The sequence below is a fragment of the Phocoena sinus genome, chromosome 3 (assembly GCF_008692025.1).
Source record: "Phocoena sinus isolate mPhoSin1 chromosome 3, mPhoSin1.pri, whole genome shotgun sequence".
NCBI classification, from domain to species: Eukaryota; Metazoa; Chordata; class Mammalia; order Artiodactyla; family Phocoenidae; genus Phocoena; species Phocoena sinus.
In genome coordinates, this window is record NC_045765.1 from 95,307,106 (window position 1) to 95,331,441 (window position 24,336).

The 24,336-nt window shown below is 37.0% G+C and overlaps 1 long non-coding RNA gene across 1 annotated transcript in view; it reads right to left on the bottom strand.

The window, feature by feature from the left end:
* The window catches only part of LOC116752349, a 346,276-nt gene that overhangs the window by 87,951 nt on the left and 233,989 nt on the right, over positions 1–24,336 (bottom strand). The gene's annotated exons all lie outside the window — the stretch shown is intronic.

The window sequence follows — 24,336 nt, forward strand, 5'->3', positions numbered from 1 at the left end:
TGTGTTCTGACATCCTATGTGGTGGCCAAACCCCCAAGTTATTGAGCAAAATATTTTATTTCCAGAGCTACTTACTATGTAACTAGGAGAAAGTAATTAAACCTTCCAGTTCACCCATCTGTTAAGGAGAAATTATATTATATTTGCCATCTGTCCAGCTTTCAGGTATGGCAAATATTGATGGGAGGATTTAAACTAAGTATAGGGCTTTGTGTCAGCTCATTTAAAGAGCTGTCAGTATTGAAAATTCCACAAATTAATTTTTGTTTATTGATTTTGTTTTTTGAATTTCAAATATAACAGAAGTTAATTATTTGCTACCCAGGCCTAACAGATGTTAACATTAGTTCATCTTGGCTTCACGTTTATTTACTCTTTTAATAAAGTATTCCAGATACAGCTAAAGCACTAATCCCACCCCAAGCCTTCTCTCTCTTCTTTCTCCAGAGCTGTCCTGAAGTTCGGGGGAATCAATTCCATGCAAGACCGCATAATTTTACCACATGTGTATGCCGGAATTAATGTATAGTATTATTTGGTTTTTAAGTTTCATTTATTCTATATTGTATGTACATATCTTTTAGTAATTTACTTTTTACATAGAATATTTTGTTTTACAAGTCTATTCATCTTGATATATGCATACTGATACAAGTATTCATTTTAACTGTCAAATAGCAATAATCTACAGTTAACTTATCCATTCCCTGACTAGTGGACAGTTCAGTTGTTTCTCAATTTTTACTACACCCAGCAATGCTGTAAAGAATATCTGTGTACACATATACAAGTGTTTCACTAAAATATATGACTGTACTTTAAAGTAGAATTGCTGTGCTCTTTTGTGCATTTTTACAAAAAGCCCTGTAGGAATTTCTATTGGAATGACATTAAATTTTTAAATAAATTTGGCCTTTCTGCTTTGTATCAGTGTTCTCAAACTTAGTTGCATAAGAATTACCTAGTTAGGGACTTCCCTGGTGGTCCAGTGGCTAAGACTCCTCGCTCCCAATAGAGCAGGCCCAGGTTCAATCCCTGGTCAGGAAACTAGATCCCACTTGCTGCAACTAAGAGTTCACATGCCACAGCTGAAGATCCTGCATGCCGCAACAAAGATCACACGTGCGGCAACCGAGACCCGGCTCAGCCAAATAAATAAATAATTTTTTTTTTTTTTAAAGAATTACCTGGTTAACTATGTGAGGTGATGGATATGTTAATTAGCTTGTTGAGGCAACTATTTCACAATGTAGATGTATATCAAAATGTCAAGTCCAGGTCGTGCTCTTTAAATATATACAATTTTTATTTGTCCATTATAACTCAATAAAGATGGAGAGAAAAAAAGAATCACCTAGCAACATTATTAAAATTCCTTCAATCTTTTATCACTCTACCCTGCAAAGATATTCATAGGTCTAGGGTGAGATTGATAAAATTTCATTTTTTAATAAGTACTCTCTCCTCAAAATACTGATGAGAATTGACCCTGGTTTACAGAGAAACACTTCTCTAGATAAAGTATGCACCCATGGTTGTGGTCTATACCAAATCTATGATTTTTTAATCCCTTTACCACCAACACATACCATAATTTTTTTAAAGCACAATGGCCCTATTGGCATCTCACCTCTACCCCAGCCAATCCTGATTAGTAAAAATAGGTTAAGCACCCACCTGTAATTGAGATTGGCACCCTGCACCAGATTCCTTTAAATAACCTTCTGGTAATCTCTGTTCTGACATGCAGTGCTCTACTGAATAGTATCTAAACACCTAGGCACTGCCAAAATTCAATATGCGTGTTTTTGCCTTTATTTTTTTTTAATGTTGTTATTTATAACCTAATCATTCTGTTCCACAAGGAAAATAATAAATCATAAAGTATTACTTAATGTCATTGTTTCATGTTATTATACCATAACTATTTTTAACAGCTTTATTGGGATATAATTTATACCATAAAGTTCACCTGCTTAAGTGTGTTTAAGTATACAATTCAATGGTATTTAGCATATTTACAGAATTGTGAAACCATTACTATAATTTTAAAACATTTTCATTGTTCCAGAAAGAAACCACATACCCATTTAGCAGTCACTTCTCATCCTTTTCCCTCCCTTTCCCACAAACCCTGGTCAACTATTAATCTACTTTCTGTCACTATAGATTTGCTTATTCTGTGTTCTTCACATAAATGGAATCATACAATACGTAGTCTCTTGTGACTGGCTTCTTTCACTTGGAATGTTTTTGAGGTTCATCCATATTGTAGCATATATCAGTACTTCATTCCTTTTTATGGCCAAATAATATTCCATTGTATGGATATACATTATTTTGTCTGTCCATTCATCTGTTGATGGACATTTAGAATGTTTTCATTTTCTGGCTATTATGAATAATACTGTTATGAGCATTCACGTACAAGTTATTGTTTAGACTTCTTTTCAATTCTCGTAGGTATATACCTAGTAGTAGAACTTCTGCGTCACACAGTAACTCTGTGTTTTAACAATTTGAGGAGCTGCCAAACTGTCTTCCAGAGTGGCTGTACCATTTTACATTCCCACCAGCAATGTATGAGGGTTCCAATTTCTCCACAACTTTGACAGCACTTTCTATTGTCTGTCTTTTTTATTAGCGCTATGCTAGTGAATGTGAGGTAATATTTCACTGTGGTTGTGATTTGCATTTCCCTAATGGCTAATGATGTTGAGCATCTTCATATGCTTGTTGGTATATTCTTATACTTTTCCCATTTAAAAATTGTATTGTCGGGTTTCCCTGGTGGCGCAGTGGTTGAGAGTCAGCCTGCCGATGCAGGGGTCACGGGTTCGTGCCCCGGTCCGGGAAGATCCCACATACCGCGGAGCGGCTAGGCCCGTGAGACATGGCCGCTGAGCCTGCGCATCTGGAGCCTGTGCTCCACAATGGGAGAGGCCACAACAGTGAGAGGCCCGCGTACCGCAAATAAATAAATAAATAAAAATTGTATTGTCATTTTATTATGGAGTTGTGAGAGTCTGGATATATGTTCAAATATATGATATATATAGTTTGGATATAGTCTGGATATATGTTCAAATATGTGATTTGCAAATATTTTCTCCCAGTCCATAGGCTGTCTTTTCATCTTCCTGATGGTGTCCCTTAAAGCAAAACAGTTTTTAATTTTGATGAAATCCAAGTTAACAACCTTCTCTTTTAGTGCTGTGCTTTTGCTGTTGTATTTAAGAAATCGTTGCCTAGCCCAAGATTATGAAGATTTACTTCTGTGTTTTCTTCCACCATTTTTATTACCATGATGATTTTTATAGATGTGAATGAATTGGAAATGAAATTTAAAGAGGTATAAGCAGAGAGCTATCAAGGGAAAATATTTCAATTACTTAATTTTACAGATATTAATTATTAGGATTATGGGAGAGTGCCTGGGCATTAACTCCAACTACAGATAAAATGAAAGAGAAAAAATACCAGTAAAGAGAGAACTGCAGGGCTTCCCTGGTGGCGCAGTGGTTGAGAGTCCGCCTGCCAATGGAGAGGATGTGGGTTCGTGCCCTGGTCCGGGAAGATCCCACATGCCGCGGAGCGGCTGGGCCCGTGAGCCATGGCCGCTGAGCCTGCGCATCCAGAGCCTGTGCTCCGCAACAGGAGAGGCCACAACAGTGAGAGGCCCGCATACCGTAAAAAAAAAAAAAAGAACGAACTGCAAAGTCATGGTGGACCTAAAAGGACTTAAGGAGTAGGTAGGGAACCTGGATTGGTGAGAAGTCAGAGGACAAATCTGTCCCTCTGGCCAGGGCAACTCTGAGAGACATTCCAAAGGCAGCTCTGACAGCTGCCAATCATAAGGGAGAAGTCAGGAACCCTAACTCCTGCCCTCATATTGCAGGACATCAGCTAGAGGGAATGGAGTCACTTCCGGGCTATACAACGAAGTTCAGACTTGGTACTATATAGGCTTGATCATTCATTTGTCACTGTGAGAATGGGAGGTTTATCTTTCTCTAGCTGGTTAAGAGCTATATCTAAGCATAAGAAAGTATTTGCTTTGTCACCATCCCTGGCACTCCATAGATGCTACCTCTTAGGTCCAACAGCCAAATACCAAGAGTCATTGATCAACTGTTTTCCATGTCCGGATGGGAAGAAGGACCAGAAAGACGCTATTACTTTATAAGAGAAGGAACACAGGTGAGGGTAAAAGAATTTACTGATGGCCTATCAAAATAACTTCATCAAAGAAATGAATATCATGGGCATTTTTAATCTAGTTTTCCCTTCACATTTCCTACATTATGTGAAGAAATGTCTCCTAATTCAATGAATGGATCATATGAGTGAAAAACAGGGCACACTGTGTTGAAACGTTATTCCTTCCCTTTAAAACAGAATACAAAGCATAATGTTCACTGTGAACTATTTGATATATTTTACTATACATTCAAGAGATTTAGGAATCTCTAACTTAAAAAAAATATGTGTTCTTTAAAGCAACTATAGTACTGCTTCCTCAAGCTTCATTATCCTTATGCTACTGCTACTGCTATGGAAATCATGTCTCTTTTTCCAATGGACACTTTCTGAGCTAAGTCACTAAGTCATGAAGGCATTTTGGAAGGCATCATTCATGGAAAACAAACTCAATCTCAACACAATGGTAACATGTGAAAGGTCATTCGCCAGCCTGGTGAAAAACAAAATGTCTTCTAAGGACCTGCCAGAGAAAAGAGCAAAGCATCCTTCGTATTTGGCATCCTTCATGTAATAATCTAGAAGTACTCAACACATGATTTGATATATAATCATAACACAGGATCATTCTCTCTTCTGTACAGAAACAGAGAACATTTGGAAGAGAATCCATTCTCACCTGAGTGGAATGTTTTCATGGATCCTCTCTTAAAGCTGGGTAATGGATAACCTGAATTTTTTTAGTCTTTTCAACCCTAGAATTCTGTGGTGCCACAAAACGGCTGTTTTAAAGAGAGAGTAAACCAATCAGGTAAGTTTTTTTTATTACACAAAAAGAATAGATCCAGGAACAAAGCTCAATTTTCAGATAATTTTCATCTAATAAAATTCCCTGTATTTTGAGGTACTGTTACCTACATATTTTATTCTTACTTTTAAATTTTTCATAAAACATTTGCTCATATTCTTCCATTTTGATATAATCTTATCTACATGCTCCTTAAAATACTCTCCAGGATAGAAATTTGAGGTTCTGAAATACAATCAACTTTGTAAGCATGTTGACACATTAAATTCTCTGAGTATTACTGTGACTCAGAATAGTTACATCTTCTCAAATCAAGGCTTTCAATATGTAAATGAATTATCCAATAATCTGGAACTTACTTTGTCAAGCCTTTCTGTGCAGAGATGGATTATAAACTTTATGGGAGTTGCTTTGGCTAAATGGACTGCAAATGCAGACACTAATCTACAGGACAAATAAAAATTACTGGAGAACCACACTTAAAAACAGGTTTAATCAAGACAATAAGATATTTATTCATGCAGAGAATAATCTGGTGATGGAACAGGGTAGAAGTGAGGAAAAACTATGAAACAAGAAATTAGAAGACCTGAATTCCAATCAAGACTATGCTACTATGTTCTCTTATGAACTTGAGCAGATTAATTTCTCAGGGTGTATTAAGTAGAATGTGCAGAGATATGAGTAACAGAAAAACTGACTAAAAGTGGCTTAAGAAATAAAGACATTTAATTGTCTCACACAGGAGAAAATCCAGAGATAAGATGTTCCAGATTTGGTGCAGTAGCTGGCTACAGTCATCAAAGATCCAAGCTCTTTCCATCCTCCTGCTCTATTGTCTCTCCATCCCTAGTCCTGCCATCTCATAGTCCCAAGGTGGCTGCCAAGCTCCAAGTATCACACTCCCATTCAAAAACATGAAGCTAGGGAGGCTGAAAAAGATTTTTATCTAGCTACTTTCTCTTTTTAACAATGAAAAGATTTTTTCCCTGAAGTAATCCAGCAGGATTATCCCTTTGATATTGTTGGTCAAAGCTTGGTCACATGGCCACCCCTATATACAAGAGAGGCTGGGAAAGTCTGTATCTGGCTTATCCAGCCTCTATAGAAGGTGACAGACAAGGTGGAAGGGAGCCTCACGGCTCTGTCTAAAAAATGTGGGAGTTGGGTAAACTGATCTCTCAGGCATAGTTCTAGACTAATGAATGAAAAACAAGTGATCTGACTTTATATATTTTTAAGAGGCTTCGGTTTTTATACAAATTTCCTGTGATGGCACTTTTCCCCCATCTAAAAACAAAACAAAACAATCTTCTGCCATCCATGATTCTGAAGTTCTAAAGTGAAGAGTTTCTCCCCTCTCCTAAATAGAAAGAAAACCTTCTGAGTGGTCCAGACACTGAGTCATTCAATTTAACTTTGATGGGGCTGCATCTATTTTTGAGGTCTTGCCATCGTGGTTTAAGAACACTGACTGTCTGCAGATACTTTAGATATTTTTCCCAGCACCTCTCTGAGTTTACGCTGCACTAAATTTAAAATGGAAAATTGATGATGTAAAAGGTTGAGTAAATAATTCCATTGGAAAAAACACGAGTAATCTTTTTCTTTAAAAAAAATCCAAAGAATTCAAAACGTAGTGAATTTGTCCAACTGAAATTCCATTTATGGTATCTCATATGCCCATGAAATATTACAATGTACCTCTGCTTCATTCTTTACAGAAAATTACACAGCTGCCCCTTATTATTAAAAGCACCCCAACACTGAATAAATGTTCGTGCTGAAATTAAAACAAGGCGCTACATGAGAAAAGCTTGGAAGCTAGAATGTCGCCAGTTGTGTACGCCAGGTATGATTCTAAAGTGACGGCAAACAATGCTGCAACCAGCCTATTGGTTAGCTAGAAACTGTGGACACCCAGATGAGGTTCCGTCTGAATACATACCCAATGGTGTGCTCAAAACGACCGTGTAAAATGCTTGTTTTACCCAGATACCCTATAGGAATATTTAGCTGTTACATTGTAAATGCTGTTATTTTGGTTTCTAAAAATGTCATGACAGGAAATGATTCCACGGAATAGTTGCCAAGATGGCTGTTGGGTAGAATCGAGAGGGGGGAAAATAAAGTTAAATCTAGACAACAAGAAGCTGGAAAAGTTGAAAATACTACTTACTTTCTGCAATAAAACAGATTCTTATAATCTAAAATAAATTTGATTTTTTTTTCCCCTCCAATCGTCATTACCCAGAAGCCTGGCTATGTTTAAAGAGTCCCTATTGCTCTTGTCCCAGAGGTTATAACGTCATACTCTTCACCTTTGGATCACTCGCCAGGTTAATAAAGGGACGCTAAAGAAAGATTTCCAGTTTGCATAAAGGCAAGAGATGACTCCTACTCATCCTTACTTCCCAGTTGCTACAGCCAATGGGCAGTCAAGGCCTTTTGGTAAGAATTTCTGTAGGTTCAGAAATGTCCATGCTCATGCTATTTTTTAATTTTCTCCCTATCTGAGAAGTGCAAGGTGAGGACAGGTAAAAATAGAGGTTGGTCAGGAAATAACTATAGTTAATGCCACATTAGGCCACATTTATCTTCCGCAGAGGGATGCTAAGGTAAGTAGTTTAGAAACTGAAGAGCTGTAGACATTCAAAAACATAGAAAGGGGAAGAGGAGAGGGGAGGATGAGGGAGAGTAAACTGAATTGTTTTTTTTCCCTGAATAGGTTCATGTTATAGAACAGCTCTGTCCAAGTATAATGTTCCTGATTTAGCCAACTTACTTCCCATCAGTAATATTTATCTATCATGTACCTATCTTTAAGTAATAATTTGTCTTACTTTATTACTCTTTCTGTTAGATCTACAAATATTTAAAAATTACAACAGACCTCTAAAAAAATCACCTGAGAGAGAAAAAAGGTATCTACATATACATTGTAAGGAAGTAGCCATAACTCATAAGTAAAATCTTTTCAGAAAATTTCCAACATATCTATAGTTTTACTTTCACTGCTTTCCAAGTAAACTCAGTATTCTCCCCTCTTCTACAGAAGAATGAATGATCTTCTTCCACCCTTTATTTTTGGACTCCCACATAACCCTTTACTATCTAGTATGCTCCTTATATGTTTTAAAGTGTAAGTTGCTCAATTTGTTACATCCCTATATCCTCCCATATTATATACTGCCTTACATGTAATAAGTGCTAGTGTATAGATATTATTGTAAACTTCCATAAATCTATTTTTTAACCAAACAAGGCAGAGAGAAAGTGAGTAAGGGGGGAAAGAAGGAAAGGAGAAATGAAGAAAAAAGAAGAGAAGCTAAGTCAATAAATTTGTTAAACACCATTTTTGGCAAATGACAGAGAGGTGGTACAATTGCCTCCACATTCATGTTCATAAGTGGAGTAATTTTATTTTCATCCCTTGTATATGATATGATTTTAAGTTTAGAGCCTGATGTAATATCGAAGCTGGAAGAGTTGGCTCCATGCCTTCAACATGTAAGGTAAGCAGCTGTGCTGCATTCTCCTTCCCCTCCCCCTCCCCCAGACTCCTGCAGTACTAGGGCAGTTAGAGCAGAGCCCTCTTTAAGGAGAGCATTTTATCCCTTATTTATGCCTGCTCCTCAAGAGATATGAATACACAAGCTTATAGGAAATCTGACTCTAGTTCAGTTAGGAAAAAATAAAGCTCACATGGTTACTAACCTTAGTACTGGGCACTTCACACTTTAAGTGCGTTTATCTAATTATTTGTTCATGTATTCATGAAATTAAGAATTAATTTTATAAAAATATTTCAACAACTAAATAATCTCAAATATCAGGAAATTGTACTGAATTATCCCTCATTATTATGGTGATATGTAATAGTTTCTAATTTGGTTTTCTTTCTCTTACCTATTCCAGAAGCATTACTTCTGGATAAGCATATAAATAGACAATTATGAATCTTTTTTTTAATTGGGTTAAAATTAAAGAGTGAAAAACAGATAAAGATCAACCAATGTGTGAAAAGATTTTTCCTTATTTTCTTTTAAATAATTATTTTAAAAATAAGACAATTACTGATATTGATTACTTGAATGTGTGAAAGACAATTCACCTTTTACATTCTGTCTTAAAATGGATGAGAATATAATTCAAATAGATCTGATGCTTGATTTTTTCATTTCTTCACTGGGTTACTACTAACTTTTTAAATTCTTTTTAAAGTTATTTGTGATTCATCTGGTGTTGGTCTACTTTTCAGATCTGAAGGATCCCTTATAGAAATGCATTCCCCAATTATCAGCCAACAGTTTAGATAAATGTCAAGTTCACATGCCTAAGGAGAAGAAAAGGTTTCTAACAACCTTCCCTTATCACTGAGGACACAGTTTGTTGTCCTTTAAATGCTAGATAGCACAGATATAATTGCCTCAGAAGTGTAGAAACATAAATTTCTGTTTCTTGAGGCACCTATAACACAGACATTAGAGGTCAAAAACAGAGCAACAGGGACCATGAAGATACAAGGCTGCTTAGTTATTATTGTTCAAAAATGATAAATTTCATAACACAAAGAATAGGAGAAGTTACAGAAGCACTGGTCCAATGAAATCTGAAAAGAGCAAGCAAATGACACATCTTTTCATAAGAGCAGGTATATCTGCTCCTTCAGTCTTCAAAGCTGCTCTTACAACTCTTGATCTAGTGATTTCCCCAAAGCCATAACTGCTGATCAACATGAATTTCTTGACAAATAAAAATTTCATATATATGAAATATATTTTAAGGAAACAATTATATATTGGACATTGTAGGTTTTGCTATAATAATGAAATAAAACATTGATTATGTTTACATCATTGAAAAAACTTGGAGTGTGGTACATAAATAAAAAGATAATTTGATGGAGGAAGTAAAAGAAAGAAAATGCGTACTGTGAGTTGAATACATAAGCAATAAAATATTATAGAATTGAGGTTATGTTGCACTGAATGAATCTGAATGTATTCTAGATGAATTTCTGGCTAATTTTGCTATTACAGTGAGATATTTAGCACTATAACACTAAATTTACTGTTATGTATCCTTTTAGTATTAAATTCAACAATACCAACAAGAAAATATTATGCACAATTTGGGCTACCAACTAAAAATAAAACACGTCACTAACCTCTAGGAATTTTTCTTCCTAAAAAGAAGAGAAACCAGATAAATACAAAACAAACCATAGTGTAGTACTTTAATTAACTGACCTGTAAAGCAAAGCACTAGGACTGAGAAGAGGATAGCATCATGACATGAAGGAACTTGATAAGGGTCACAGGGTAGATACTTGTTGGTTTGGGGCCAGCTGGCAAACTTCCTTTGGGACACCAGACTGCACCAACTCTCAGTCCATGTGGGTGAGTGGGCCTTCATCCTTGAACACAGGGAGCTGAGTGCATGACTCAGATCTGGCCAATCAGAACACCTAATAGCCTAGACATACCAACTGATTCAGGGGTGGGCATGTGACCCAAGCTGGCCACCTCAAAGTGAATTCTACTACTTGTGTGGAAGCCAGGATAACAAATGCTTTCTTCTTCAATCTACTTGAACCCCAAGGGGAGGTTTGACAACCACTTGCCATCAGGTGTCATCTGAGAAGGTGAACTAGTATTCTGTAGCTGTCATAACAAATCACCACAAATTTGGTGGCTTAAAACAACAGAAATTTATTTTCTCACAGTTCTGGAGGGTAGACGTTTAAAGTCCAAAATTAAAGTATCCTCAGGGCAATGCACTCTCTGAAAACTCCAGGGAAGAATCCTTCCTTGCTCTTCCTAGCTTCTGGTTATTGCCAGCAATCCTTGGGGTTCCTTGGCACACAGACACATCACTACAATCTCTGCCTCCACCTTCACGTGGGGTCCTTCTTGTGTCTCCTGTGTGTTTCTGCGTCCTGTGTCCAAATCTCTGTTTCCTCATAAGGACATCAGTCATTGGATTTGGGGAACACCCTAATCAAGTGTGACCTCATCTTAACTTGATTACATCTGCAAAGATCCTGTTTCCGAATAAGGTCATATTCACAGGCATCAGAGGTTAGTACTTCAACATATCCTCTTGGGGGACACACATCAACCAATAAGAGACTAGAGAAGACAAAGAGACCTTCAGGTCATTCATAATGACCTAATACTGCTTAATTTAGCACTGAAAATATATGCTGTGAATGAAATTAACCATAATCTCCTTTCGTGAAGCATACAATTTATATATAATGGCACTGGGAAGTGATACAACTCTTCTATCTCTGATAAATGATACTGGGTAAGGGCATCACAGAAAATGTGCTGGGTTTCTCTTCTGCAGAATAACTGAAATCATGATACTTTTATTTCAAATAACTTATTAAACTCAAGGAAGACTCTCAGTAGAAAAGAATGTCATATAATGTCATTAAATAGCCAACTAAGTTCAGAACTATTTAGAAACAAAAATGAACCAAACGGGGACTTCCCTGGTGGCGCAGTGGTTGGGAGTCCGCCTGCCGATGCAGGGGACACGGGTTCGTGCCCCGGTCCGCGAAGATCCCACGTGCTGCGGAGCGGCTGGGCCCGTGAGCCATGGCCGCTGGGCCTGCGCGCCCGGAGCCTGTGCTCCGCGGCGGGAGAGGCCACAACAGTGAGAGGCCCGCGTACCGCAAAAAAAAAAAAAAAAAAAAAAAAAAAAAAAAAATGAACCAAACAAGTTGAATCATTTCAGATGGTCACTTACTAGTCACAAATAGTTTCAATGGTGTAGCTACATATGAGTGATGTCTTATTCATCAAGGAATGTCTTATGGAACTAACATTGGGTATAGTCTTCTAGCCGGCTCTATAACTCCAGGAACAGCCTTTAATTGCTCTATCCAGCTCTATAACTTCGGGAACAACCTTTAATTGCTCTGGGTTTCTTTTTTCTGTAAAATGAAGAGTGGATAATCAAGATAATCTCAAAAGTCCCTTTCTCCTCAAAAATGTTTGCATAAAAAATTTATATTTTTACCATGGTCATTTTATTTACATAGCCTGTACTTCACAGCTCAATAAAAGAGATTAATTATAGTATGTTCCAGTGTGCCTGATGGTGTCTTTTACCATGTGAGAATAAAAAGCATGAGGAGGGAATTCCCTGGCAGTCCAGTGGTTAGGATTCTGGGCTTTCACTGCCAAGGGCCTGGGTTCAATCCCTGGTCAGGGAACTAAGATCCTGCAAGCCACATAGCACAGCCAAAAAAAAAAAAAAAAAAAAACCATGAGGAAATTTTTTAGTCACAAGATGGCTGCCACAGCTCCAAGCATCACATCTTCACAGATCAATGTCCAAAGCAGGAAGATAGGAAGAGTAGAGACTCCTCTTACATATATTTGGGCTAAGGAGGCAAACCCTCCTCAGAAGTCTCCAAGCAAACTTCTCCTCAGGTTCCATTAGCCAGGACTGAGTCACAGGTCCACGCCATTAACAACAAAGGAGGAAGGGAAAACCAGTATTTACAGCTTCTGCTATGAGAGGCAGCAAGGAAGAAAGGGGAGAGAGAATTGTTCATTAGGCAACAAATAGGGCCAGCCAGAGGGCCCAAAAGAAAGTGACTTTAGAACCTTTGTAATAGACACTGACAGTCTCCTAGGAAGAGAAAGAGCAGGGTCTTCAGTGGATTTAGTGAGAGAGAAGGATTTCAGCGATATCAATTTTTGTCAGTCATGCCAACAACTTTGGCGTGTCCTACGTAATGTCACTTACTAGCTGCATGACCTTGGATTAATTATTTAGTATCCTTACAGGGCTCAGTTTCCTCATCTATAAAATAGGTATAACACTTACCTCATAGGTTTATTCTGAGGATTAAATGAAAGAACATGTGTAAAGTGCTTATATAGTGCCTGAAATACAGTAGATCCACAATAAATATTAGTTTCCCCTCTACTCCTCTTTCTCAGAAAGAGGGCCCTTAACATAATTAATTCATATTAATTACATATAATCTGTCTGTCTCTCTGTCTCGCTCTCTTCCTTTCCTAACTACATACTGCTTGGCAAGGAACAGTGGGTAAACAACCCTTAAAAGTGGGTTATTAATGGTCTGGCAGAGTATATACTGTGATGCTTAGCTCCACTCTTTCAGGAATAAACTGAGCAGACCTTTTCCTGAGGAGATTCCTCAAAAAAGGCATCCCAGGGACATGGTCACTCTCAACCCTTGAGTACTTCTTTTAATATTCTGTGTGATATAATTTAAAGTATGCATAAAGGACCTCTACTCCATCCCAAAGTACAATGGATGAAAAGAACTCATGAGGTAGAGAAATTTGTTTGAATTGCAAACTAAACTAGTCACTTTTATCACAGAACACTATTTTTACTTGAAAGAATGACAGGAAAACTATGGTTATTGAGAACTGGGCATTTGGCAAACATTTTCTTAAAAATAAATGAAGTGAGCCTGTAACTTCAAGGAAAATGACAGGCAGTCTTTGATGACAATGACAAAACTTGAGCTTTCAAACCAAAATTAGAATTTTGGAAAACATATTTATCACCATAAACTTGACAGCTTCCCAATATCTAACGACTTTACTATATGTGATTTTTAAAAAAACACTATATGAGGAAATATACAAACATGTGGAGGATCTGCATAACTAAGTATACCAATATTTTTCAAATAACCAATGCACAATACAAAGTCATGCCTGGGTAAAAGATCCACTGAAAGTTCATGTAAGACCAATGGATTTTATTGTAACAGAATATGAAAAGTTTGTTGATATGGTTTCAGAATCCACGTTACAACTAACATTTAAGAAACTACCACTTGTCAAGTTTTAATGTAGTATCAAAGAAGAATATCGACATTTATCTAAAAGAAACAATGAAATTACCTACGTGAGGCTGGGATTTCTTTAAATAAAACATATACCAATAGATCACTGGAGAAGTAGAGATGATAAATCAGCTATTTTCTCATAACCAATTGTTAAAGAGATTACAAAATGTAAAACGAGGCCTCTATTCTCACTAATTTTTTGTTTGGGGAAAATAAAGAGATTTTTTAAACAAAAATATGTTATTTGTGTTAGCATGCAATGAGTTTAGTATTATTTTTAATGAATACATATAAGTATTTAAAAATTTTTTAGTTTTGTATAATAATATGGTAAATATGAATATCTATATATAATCAAAAGCTCTATAGAGTCCTCAGTAATATTTAAGGGCATAAATGTCCTCAGACCAAAAAGTTTGAGAACCTTTGCTGTACAATATTTCGTTGTGAGCAAGGATTTAATTTTAACAGTAACTTCTGGGAATATACTTGAGATAGTATATATTTAGCTTAATTTCCTCATCTGGCCTTTCTGCTTGTGGTTTCTTCTACTCTCCAACCCTTCTTGCACTGGGCCAATCAGATCATCCTCCAGTCTAGTACATACAGTGGCTGTTACATCAGGTGCACTTTCTTCCTCCTGGCAGGAATATCCCAGAAGGATTTACCAAGAATGAGGGACTGTGCTGTGGCTTTAAGGATTTGGCCAGAAGGAGGTCAGAGGAGGACAGAGCAAACTAGAGCAATGTAAGCACAAGACTTTTTCTTGGATTATGGATATAATTTCCTGGGCTTCTCAGTTTAACAGCATCTTCTAAAACCAAATATAAAACATTCTCCCTGTGTCTCTGTAACACATAACCCCATTTTATTCTCATCAAAATGCCTAATACAATCTGGGGTTTTTCTTGATTTTTATCACTTTATTTTCATTCCTCCTCACTACCTTCTCCAGAATATGAACTCCAAGATTTCAGAAACCTTGTCTGTCTTCTTTATTGACTAGAACTGTGTCTGGGACACAGTAGGTACCTAATATATATTTGTTTAATAGCTTAATCATCCCCTCTTCATAAATCTGTTTATTTTGCAATTCATAGAAGGCAAATGAAAATTCCAAGATCTAAAATTCTCTTTTATTTCATGGGATATTAGGTCTTCCCTATTTGAGTATATAAGAAAATAACACCATAAAGTATTCTACAAAGTTTCCAGGAGCTATATTTTGACTTAAAATATTGCCTATAATCCATGATTATATCACTTGATAAGAAAAAGCATTTGACAAAATCCCACACTCATTCATGATAAAAACTTTCAGAAAACTAGAAATAGAGGGAAACTTCCTCAACTTGATAAAGCTAATATAGTTAATAATGAAAGACTAAATGCTTTCCCCCAAAGATCAGAAACAAGACAAAGACACCTACATTCTTATTCAACATACTACTGGAAGTTCTAGATGTTGCAATAAAGCAAGAAAAGGAAATAAAAGGCAAACTGATCAGAAAGAAAAAAACAGATCTATTTGCAGATGACATGATTGTCTACATAGAAAATCCCAAGGAATCTACAACAAAACTTCTAGTAATACTATGTCAGTTCAGCAAGGGTACAGAATACAAAATAAATATACAAAAATCAATTCCACTACTATATACTAGTAATGAACATCAAAATTAAAAATACCAATTATAATCAATCAAAAAAACCTGAAAATACTTAGGAGTAAGCCTAACAAAATTTGTACAGGATCTGTATGCTGAATACTACAAAATGCTAATGAAAGAAATCAAAAAAGATTTAAATAATGTAAAGACATATCATGTCTCTGGACTGGAAGACTCAACAAAGTAAAGATGTTAATTCTCCTTAAATTAATACATAGCTTTAATCCAATTCCTATCAAAATCCTAGCCAGAATTTTTGTAGATGTAGGCAAGATTATTCTTCCTAAAATTTATGTGGAAGGGCAAAGGAATTAGCATAGTTTTAAAAAAAAATTTTAAGAAGAATAATGGAGGAGAAATCAGTCTACCCAATTTTAAGATTTATTGTGTAGCTACAGTAATCAAAATTGTGGGGCACTGGTGGAGGGACAGACATATAGATCAATGGAACAGAATTGAAAACCTAGAAATACACTCATACAAATATACCTGACTGACTTTTGACAAAGGTGCAAAAGTGGTTTAATGGAGGAAGAATAGCCTTTTCAATGAATGGTGCTGGAGCAACTGGAGAAGGAAGGAAGAAAGGAAGGAAGGGAGGGAGGGAGGCAGGGAGGGAGGAAGAAAGAAAGAAAATAAATAAGTAGGAACATCAACCTAAATGACATACAAAAATTAACCCAAAAAGGATCATGGCCTTAAATGTAAAATGTAAAACTATGTTACCTTCCAACTAGTAGGAAAAAACAGGAGAAAATCTTTGGGATTGAGATCTAAGCAAAGAGTTCTTAGACTTGACACCAAAAGGACAACCCATAAAAGGGAAAATCAATAAACTGTCCTTTCACCAAAAGGAAAACTTTTTCTCTGCAAAAGACCATAAAAAGAATAAAAGGACAGACTAGAAGAAAATATCTGCAAACTACATATGCGACAAAGGCCTACTATATAGGATGTATAAAGAACTCTTAAAACCAAACAGTAAAAAAACAAACCATGCAATTAGAAAATGGGTAAAAGACATGAAGGTGTGTTTGTCCTTATAGCAGTTGTTTGCAGAAGACTTAATTTAAAGACATAAAAAATATATGCAGGGACTTCCCTGGTGGTGCAGTGGTTAAGAATCTGCCTGCCAATGCAGGGGACATGGGTTTGAGGCCTGGTCTAGGAAGATCCCATATGCCACGGAGCAACTAAGCCCCGTGTGCCACAACTACTGAGCCTGCGCTCTAGAGCCTGCGAGCCACAACAACTGAGCCCCCATGCCACAACTACTGAAGCCTGTGCGCCTAGAGCCTGTGCTCCACAACAAGAGAAGCCACTGCAATGAGAAGCCCATGCACCGCAACAAAGAGTAGTCCCCGCTCACTGCAACTAGAAAAAGCCCACGCACAGCAACAAAGACCCAATGTAGCCAAAAATAAATAAATAAATAATTCAAAAAAAAAAAATATATATATATATATGCAGATATGAATGTCACTGAATGCTAGAGGAGAAACTGAAAAAAGAAACAGGCTGGACTTTGGAATTCCTACTCAAGATGTTATTTAGTTCTTAGAATAAGATGTATTATTCTTACCTCTGATCAGTTCTTTGTACATTCATTCAACAAATAAACCTCAGTTCAATGGTCAAATGATATAGAACAAATGGATGTTATAAATGTTATTAAATAACCCAGAATATATAGATGCTGAACTAATAAATTATAGGTCAACCTCTGTGGTTATAGCTGGGATCTTCCTCATATGGTGTTTTCACTGTCAATCCCAGGAGGGGTCTGGACTCGAAGTGTAGAAACTATGGGGAGTAGTACTGGCACTGGAGAAAAGAAAAATTCTCTCCTCTCTAGGGGCCTCTTGGGAGTACTTAAACACTCCCAAACTGAGCTAGAGAGTGAGAAATCCCTTTAGCTGCCCTGAGGCACGGCTGGTCCTACAGGCTTTGCCCTGGATGTAAGTTATTCTATGTAGTACTTCCCAACATGATCTGGTCCACATCCCATGTTGGGTGAAGTTTTGTGGGAACTTGCAGCCTTGTCTCTGCTTGTGGAATTAGGAGAAGAACTGGTTTTTGCTTGGAACTGAGTAGCTAAGGGCACAGAGGGGACTCTCCCCACTGCCAACACCAAGTCAGAGAGATAGTAAAAACATCTTCACGTCAACCTCATGACGGTGACTGACAACAGAGGCAATGTGTAGTGTCTTTGCAGAAAGCCCAAATGGAAAAACACGAAGACCTGCTCCATCCTGCACATCCTCAAGACAGCACCCTTGGGAAGGGAGGGAAAGTCTGTGCAAACTTTGCAGGAGGGGCCGATTTCAGGCGATCAGGTTGGTCTGTGAGACTGGAGTTCATATCACTTAGGTAGTTAGAGGAAATAAGATAATATTTTGTAGTCATTGGTTGTTGAGGCTAGGACATTTGGTTTCACTAAGCTAAAAGTTCACTCTCCCCTTTTCAATAACACGTTGTCTTTTCATTAGAAGCCTTAAATAGCAGGGTTTTTCTCTGCTCTTCCATTCCTTTGAAACCCTACTCATAATTAGCTTCCCACAACTCCTCCTAGGTTTCTTCCACCATTACTCATCATCCTGGTCTATTTGTGTTACAGATTATGATTCTCAACCTCCACTGGTTTCACCAAGTTTAGTACCATTTTGTTATTTTAAGTTCATATTGCTAATCTTTGGGGAACATACAAAACTCCCTTATTACTAGTTTCAATGCTTTCAAGTTAATCTGATAATGTTCAGTAAAGTTCTTAATCTGAGGTCTGTGGCTATGAAGGTTTAATGGATAAAATTCAAGCTATCTATGAGTCTGGAAGGAACACATTTCACATCTTTTTTTTTTTTAATTAAAAAAAATTTTTTTTTCTTTCTTTTTTTTGGCTGCATCGTCTTAGTTGCGGCACGCACGTGGGATCTTCACTGACGCACGTGGGATCTTCACTGACGCATGCGGGATCTGTGGTTGCAGCTCGCAGGCTTCTCTCTAGCTGTGGTGTGCTGGTTTTTCTCTCTAGTTGTGGCACTCAGGCTCCAGAGAGCACGGGCTCTGTAGTTTGCGGCACACGAGCTCTCTCATTGAGGCGCGTGAGCTCAGTAGTTGTGGCGCACAGGCTTAGTTGCCCCTCCCCATGTGGGATCTTAGTTCTGCAACCAGGGATCAAACCCATGTCCCCTGCACTGGAAGACTGATTCTATACCACTGGACCACCAGGGAAGTCCCTCACATCTTTATTATTATTAACCTTTAACTGAAATTGAGCATTTCCTTATATTACTAAGGTAAGCAACAAATCACAATGAAGTAAATGGAACACAGCAGCTACTATTATTCTAATTGCTTTAGGTATCTCAAAACTCATTTATGTTTATCACTAGTTAAAATTATTGTTGTTATTAGATGTGCCATTAGATCTTGTTATTTAATATGTTTATAATGAGGCACATATATCACAAATTTCAAAAAATATTTTGATAACACTTTCAATATAATTGGTTTCTTCTGTAACCCTATATTTTATGCAAAAAAAAAATTATTCTGAGAGGGGATTCACAGGCTTAACTAAACTGTCCAAGGTAATAATAGCACAAAAATGATTTTAAATTCTTGGAATGGCCAAAAGTCTCTACAACATAATAGCTAAAAGATTAAAAGCAACCTGAACACCCAATAACAGATTAGTGAAATAAATTATGATATATATATAAACTAGAATATTATGCAGTCACTAAAAATTCTGTAGAACACTATTTAATGGCTTACATGGATAGATATCACAATATATTATGTAAAAGAAAAAGTTGTGCATATGATCATTTTTGTAAATCACATATACATATACATGTGTACATACCTACAATACACTTGTACAGAAAATGTGTATCAAGACACACAAAAATCCTAATGGTGGTTACTTACAGTTGGTAGGAACTGCAGGTAATCTTTATCTCATTTGTAAAAAGTTTCTATCCATTTGTAATTATTTTTGCAAGAAATATTTTAAAATTATTATCTTTAAATAAAGTCCTAAGGAAATATCCAAAAAGATGTATTATTCTTACTTCTGATCAGTTCTTTGTACATTCATTCAACAAATAAACCTCAGTTCAATGGTCAAATGATATAGAACAAATTAATGTTATCTATAAAATCCACTGTCACTATGGGAAAAAAAAAATCTACTGATTTTCATACAATGATTTAGCAGCTAAATCAGCAGAACTTTTAATTAAGCACCACTCATCAACTTTCTAGGCTATGGGACCTAAAGTAAATTGTCGTTGGCACAAGTATCAGATATTCATTCCTTTCAAAATCATGTCCCACCAATCATTAAATAATTTTATCTTCACAAAGTCCTTTGTTTTATTTTGTTTTGCCAATTGGGATTTTTGCTTTGTGAGTGTCTTTTAACAAAGTAAAAATAAATTCAGATCCCCTCATACAAATTCTCCTCTTAAAAATAAGCATATTTTATAACAATACATGTTTCTGAATTCACATTCCCTGAAACAAAAACTTTTCTCTCCCCTAGGATTGTGCCACACTAAACAATTTTGAATGATTCTGAATCATATTGTCACTGGAAAAAATATTCACTGTTATTTTATTTTTATACCTGGGTATTAGGAATTCCAAAATGCCTATCATATCCCTTTATGCTAACATTTTGTTAGCTGGAAGATATATGCTAGGTTCTAATAATGCTCCTAAGTGAGGTTTTATGACTTTTAAACACAACTTCTCTAAAAGCAGACATTCATCTAATATGCAAGATGTGACTATAAAGGAATTGGCCTGATATTATTCTTTTTGTTCATAAAAGCATCAGAATTTACATAGGAAATGAATGTTATCCCCTCTGAGCAGTCACCTTGGGACTCTCCAGACAAACCTTGATGATGTTTGCCTTTGTTTAGAACAATCTTAGGACCTTTCTTTTGGACTTGCCTTTACTCTGTTCCTTTATTTTAAAAACAAATGTCTTTAAAGATAGCCAAGTGTTGCCCTTTAAAGTTAGATTCGATCTTCATTGATAGCTAAAATTAATCTAGAGTAGGAGATGGGGTCCTGGGTGCACTAGGTAGAAAAATATTGGATGTGACAAAAGGATTAGGGGTAATGCAGTGTGACACTCTAAATTAGGGGTGATATTTTAAATATTCAGCAATAGGTATGGAAGGACACAGATCAATCAGAATAGATGTCACTAAAGCAAGGTACTAGAGGGCTTTGCCCAAGATCCAAGTATTAACTCTTTAGTAGCAGGACTGTGAGTCCTTCTAGAGGGTCCAGTAGGGGGAACTGTAGCGGTGGGGATGAGTGGGCACTTTGGGGTTTCTGAGCTGTGACATTAACCAACCAATAAAGGAGATTTGGGGTATTTTAATGTCAGCTGAATATTGGTCCTTCCAAAAAGTAAAGAGGCCACTGCTGTTTTTGTGGGGCTTGGGCATTGACTCTGAAGGCACTTGCCCAAAAGTTGTTTGAAGGTGTTGAAAGCGATAGCAGCAATATTGGAATAAATGCATAGGATCTCAGGATAATGATTTTGAAGGCATTGCTTATCTAAATATTTAGACTCTCTAAACTCATTAAGAACAGGCACCATACCTTTTTTTTACTTTTTCTCACTAGCACCTAATACAGTGCTTTAGATATAGTAGCTGCTTAATAAATATTTGTTGAATGAATGGCATGTTCGTTAAAGAAAAATAACTTCCAAGCAAAATCTCATCTTTAAGGCTTTTAAACATTATTTTTATTTTTTAGATCCATAAACTTTCTTTATTTTTTATTTATTTTTTTTTTTTTTGCGGTACGCGGGCCTCCCACTGCTGTGGCCTCTCCCGTTGCGGAGCACAGGCTCCGACGCGCAGGCTCAGAGGCCATGGCTCACGGGCTTAGCCGCTGCGCGGCATGTGGGATCTTCCCGGACCGGGGCACGAACCGGTGTCCCCTGCATCGGCAGGCGGACTCCCAACCACTGCGCCACCAGGGAAGCCCCAAACTTTCTTTATTTTATTGGAAATAATTCTAAAAATCTCTTTGAAGAAAGAAATCCACCAATATTTATTCCTGACTCAAAACCTTTTGATAGCTACCTACTTCTTTCTGGAAAGCAGTCATTTACAATGATCTTTTAATTATTACATAACTTGAAAAGCCCCAGGCAGCTGTGAATCTGTATTTAACTCCTGGAAGTTCCTATTATTTCTAGCCAAAAAGAGTCTTCCTTTTAGCACATAGGATTTGAGCTTTCCCAGGGTTAGGGCTACTCTACTGTGGCTGCTGGCCAATATTTATCAGGCAAAGGGTATCTAGTACTGTGCACTTCATACATCAGTTCCTTCTCCTAACCACCCCTTTCATAGTTGAGGAAATTCAGCCCCAGAATAGCTCTGCAACCTCTCCACATTTACACAGCTAGCAAATGGTGAAGGTACCAGTTGAATCTAAGCAACTTGATTCCAGGGCTAAGCACCCTTGACCAACACAGTATAATGAGCAGGAGCTGGTTCATCTTCAGTCAATCAACAGGGTAGGAATTGAAGGATTTCCTGTACCTGAAAAGTACCTCAGAGCTCCTATTACGTTGACGCTTAGAAACAAGCTCTCAGAAGGAAGACTTCATTGTACATTCACCTTACAAGTGTTTACTGAACACATACATATGTAGGCACTGTTCTAGGTTCTAGGAGGACAGGTAAGAGAACCACAATCTCTTTCTGCTTGGTCAATGCAGAACCTAAACTTACTCAAGTCTCCTAGGGCTCCTTTTTCCACTACTACAAATGGGGACAAAAACTGAACCCCTGTATTCAGTTTGAATTCTGGATCCTAAGCAATCATCATCCTCGATGAATTGCAAAACAGACATACCTCTAGAAAGCAGATCTACTGCTTTCTTCTTTCTGGATTCCCTAGGGGAGTATTCATTCGATCTCCTTTGACAACCTGTCCTTATAAGGAAAGCAACAGGGGCAGGAGAGGTGGTGGAAGTCAGGATTGAAGCACATAGACTATTTGAAACACAGATGATATATAAACATTCCATTGATGTGGCAGCATTTTCCTGTTACTGCAGGATTCCCCTGTATAATGCTGATACTGAGCCAGTGCCCCACAGGCTAATTGTTTCATATATGAATTTTATGTTTTAGGAGGCATTTCAAGTTATACAGTGGTCTTAGGTGTTATCATAATTAGAAACAATAGAAACATTAACTGAACTTTGTACCTTTCTTGAATGATTAAGTTGTATTTTAAAGGGAGGTTAATAAATAACCAACGAGAAGGCTATCAAAGAACTAACCCTAGAATAGTAAACTGTACTAAATGTCCCAAGCAAGCTGAGAGATTAAAAAACACTAACTTTTCACCAAATATTATCTCCCATGTGCTGAAAAGCTGGTCTGCTATAAGGGAGTTGATGACTCCACCCAACCCCTGCGCCAGTAAGATTTCAAGAGAAAATAAGAATTTCTAACAACAACAAAATAAAGAGTTCTTTCCATGTTTCCCTAAAACCCCAAATCCCCAATATTAGAGTCATCCTAATGTTCTCAATTATTTATTTTTAATTTTTTTTTATCACATGAGGCATGGCCTTAAATCTCCCTTTTGGAACAAAGTACAAAGTAAACTTTAAGAAAGAAGCAAACAGACAAACAAATACATAAATCAATAATTGAGAGGATTTCACTCTTTCACCTGAAGATTTTATCCTTGTGAAACTACAACTTCCTTTGGGAGAGAGAGTTGGTGTTTTAAGCGGTGTTCAGTCGTTTTCACTTTAGTGTAAACAAGTACTTGAGTCTTTCTTAAGAACAGATTTTGCTAGAAGGTAAAAAGTGATATTTTTCCCCCTTTTCTGAGAGGCAAAGATTCCAGAACATTCCTTACTCTGATTTTGGCCCAAGAACAGGACTGCTCTACCTTTAAAACTGAATGCCAAAATCTTTCTCTCTCAAAAGTAAAATGCTGGGGTATACCCATCTTCTATTATTTGGAAGAGAAATTATATTTAAATCTCAAATTTAAAGGAACTTCTCCCTCAGACTCCTTTCTTACATTCAAAAGCAAATAATCAAGTTAACCATCTTGTAGGCACATCACGCATAAGAATAAAATGTTAGAGAATTTTTGTCAAAGAGATTACGGAAAATCAGTCCCTTTATCTCATGGAGTGTTTCTGAATTTTCTGGTCCTTTAAGCTTTACCCTCTCCTGTGTTTAAGTCAAAAACATAGATCAATAATACATGATGTTCAAACTTTGCAATTTCAGGCTCAAGAATGATATGGAGCATGAAAATGGACATTACAACACACAGTTGTGCTTCATGGAAACTATGGTGTAATATGCTGAAAAATAGCTTCAAGTCATAAAAACGCAATGCACCGACCCCCCGGAAAGAATTGTGTCCACGGGTCCCGGAATGATGTCTGTTGTCCAACACCCTCACTCCACGTCTGAGCCCTTTCACTCCATGTGGTTTTTCCCTCAGGGATCATTATTGGGTTTCATAATGATTAGTTTGTGTATGAAAAAGGAAAGCTCAAGACTATAATTTCATACATACTTAAAAAAAAAGCATATAAAGAAAATTCAGTAGCGAGACAAGTAATTTCCTGGAGCCTGCTGTGACCAAGAGTATACCTGTGAGAGTGACAAGCTGATAAATGAATGTCTCAACACCCAAGTGGACAAACCACAGAGAGGAAAGCTTTGTGTCCCTGCAGCTTAGGGAGCTCTGATCTCCTGGTCCCTGCTTCAGACATAAGGAGAGCA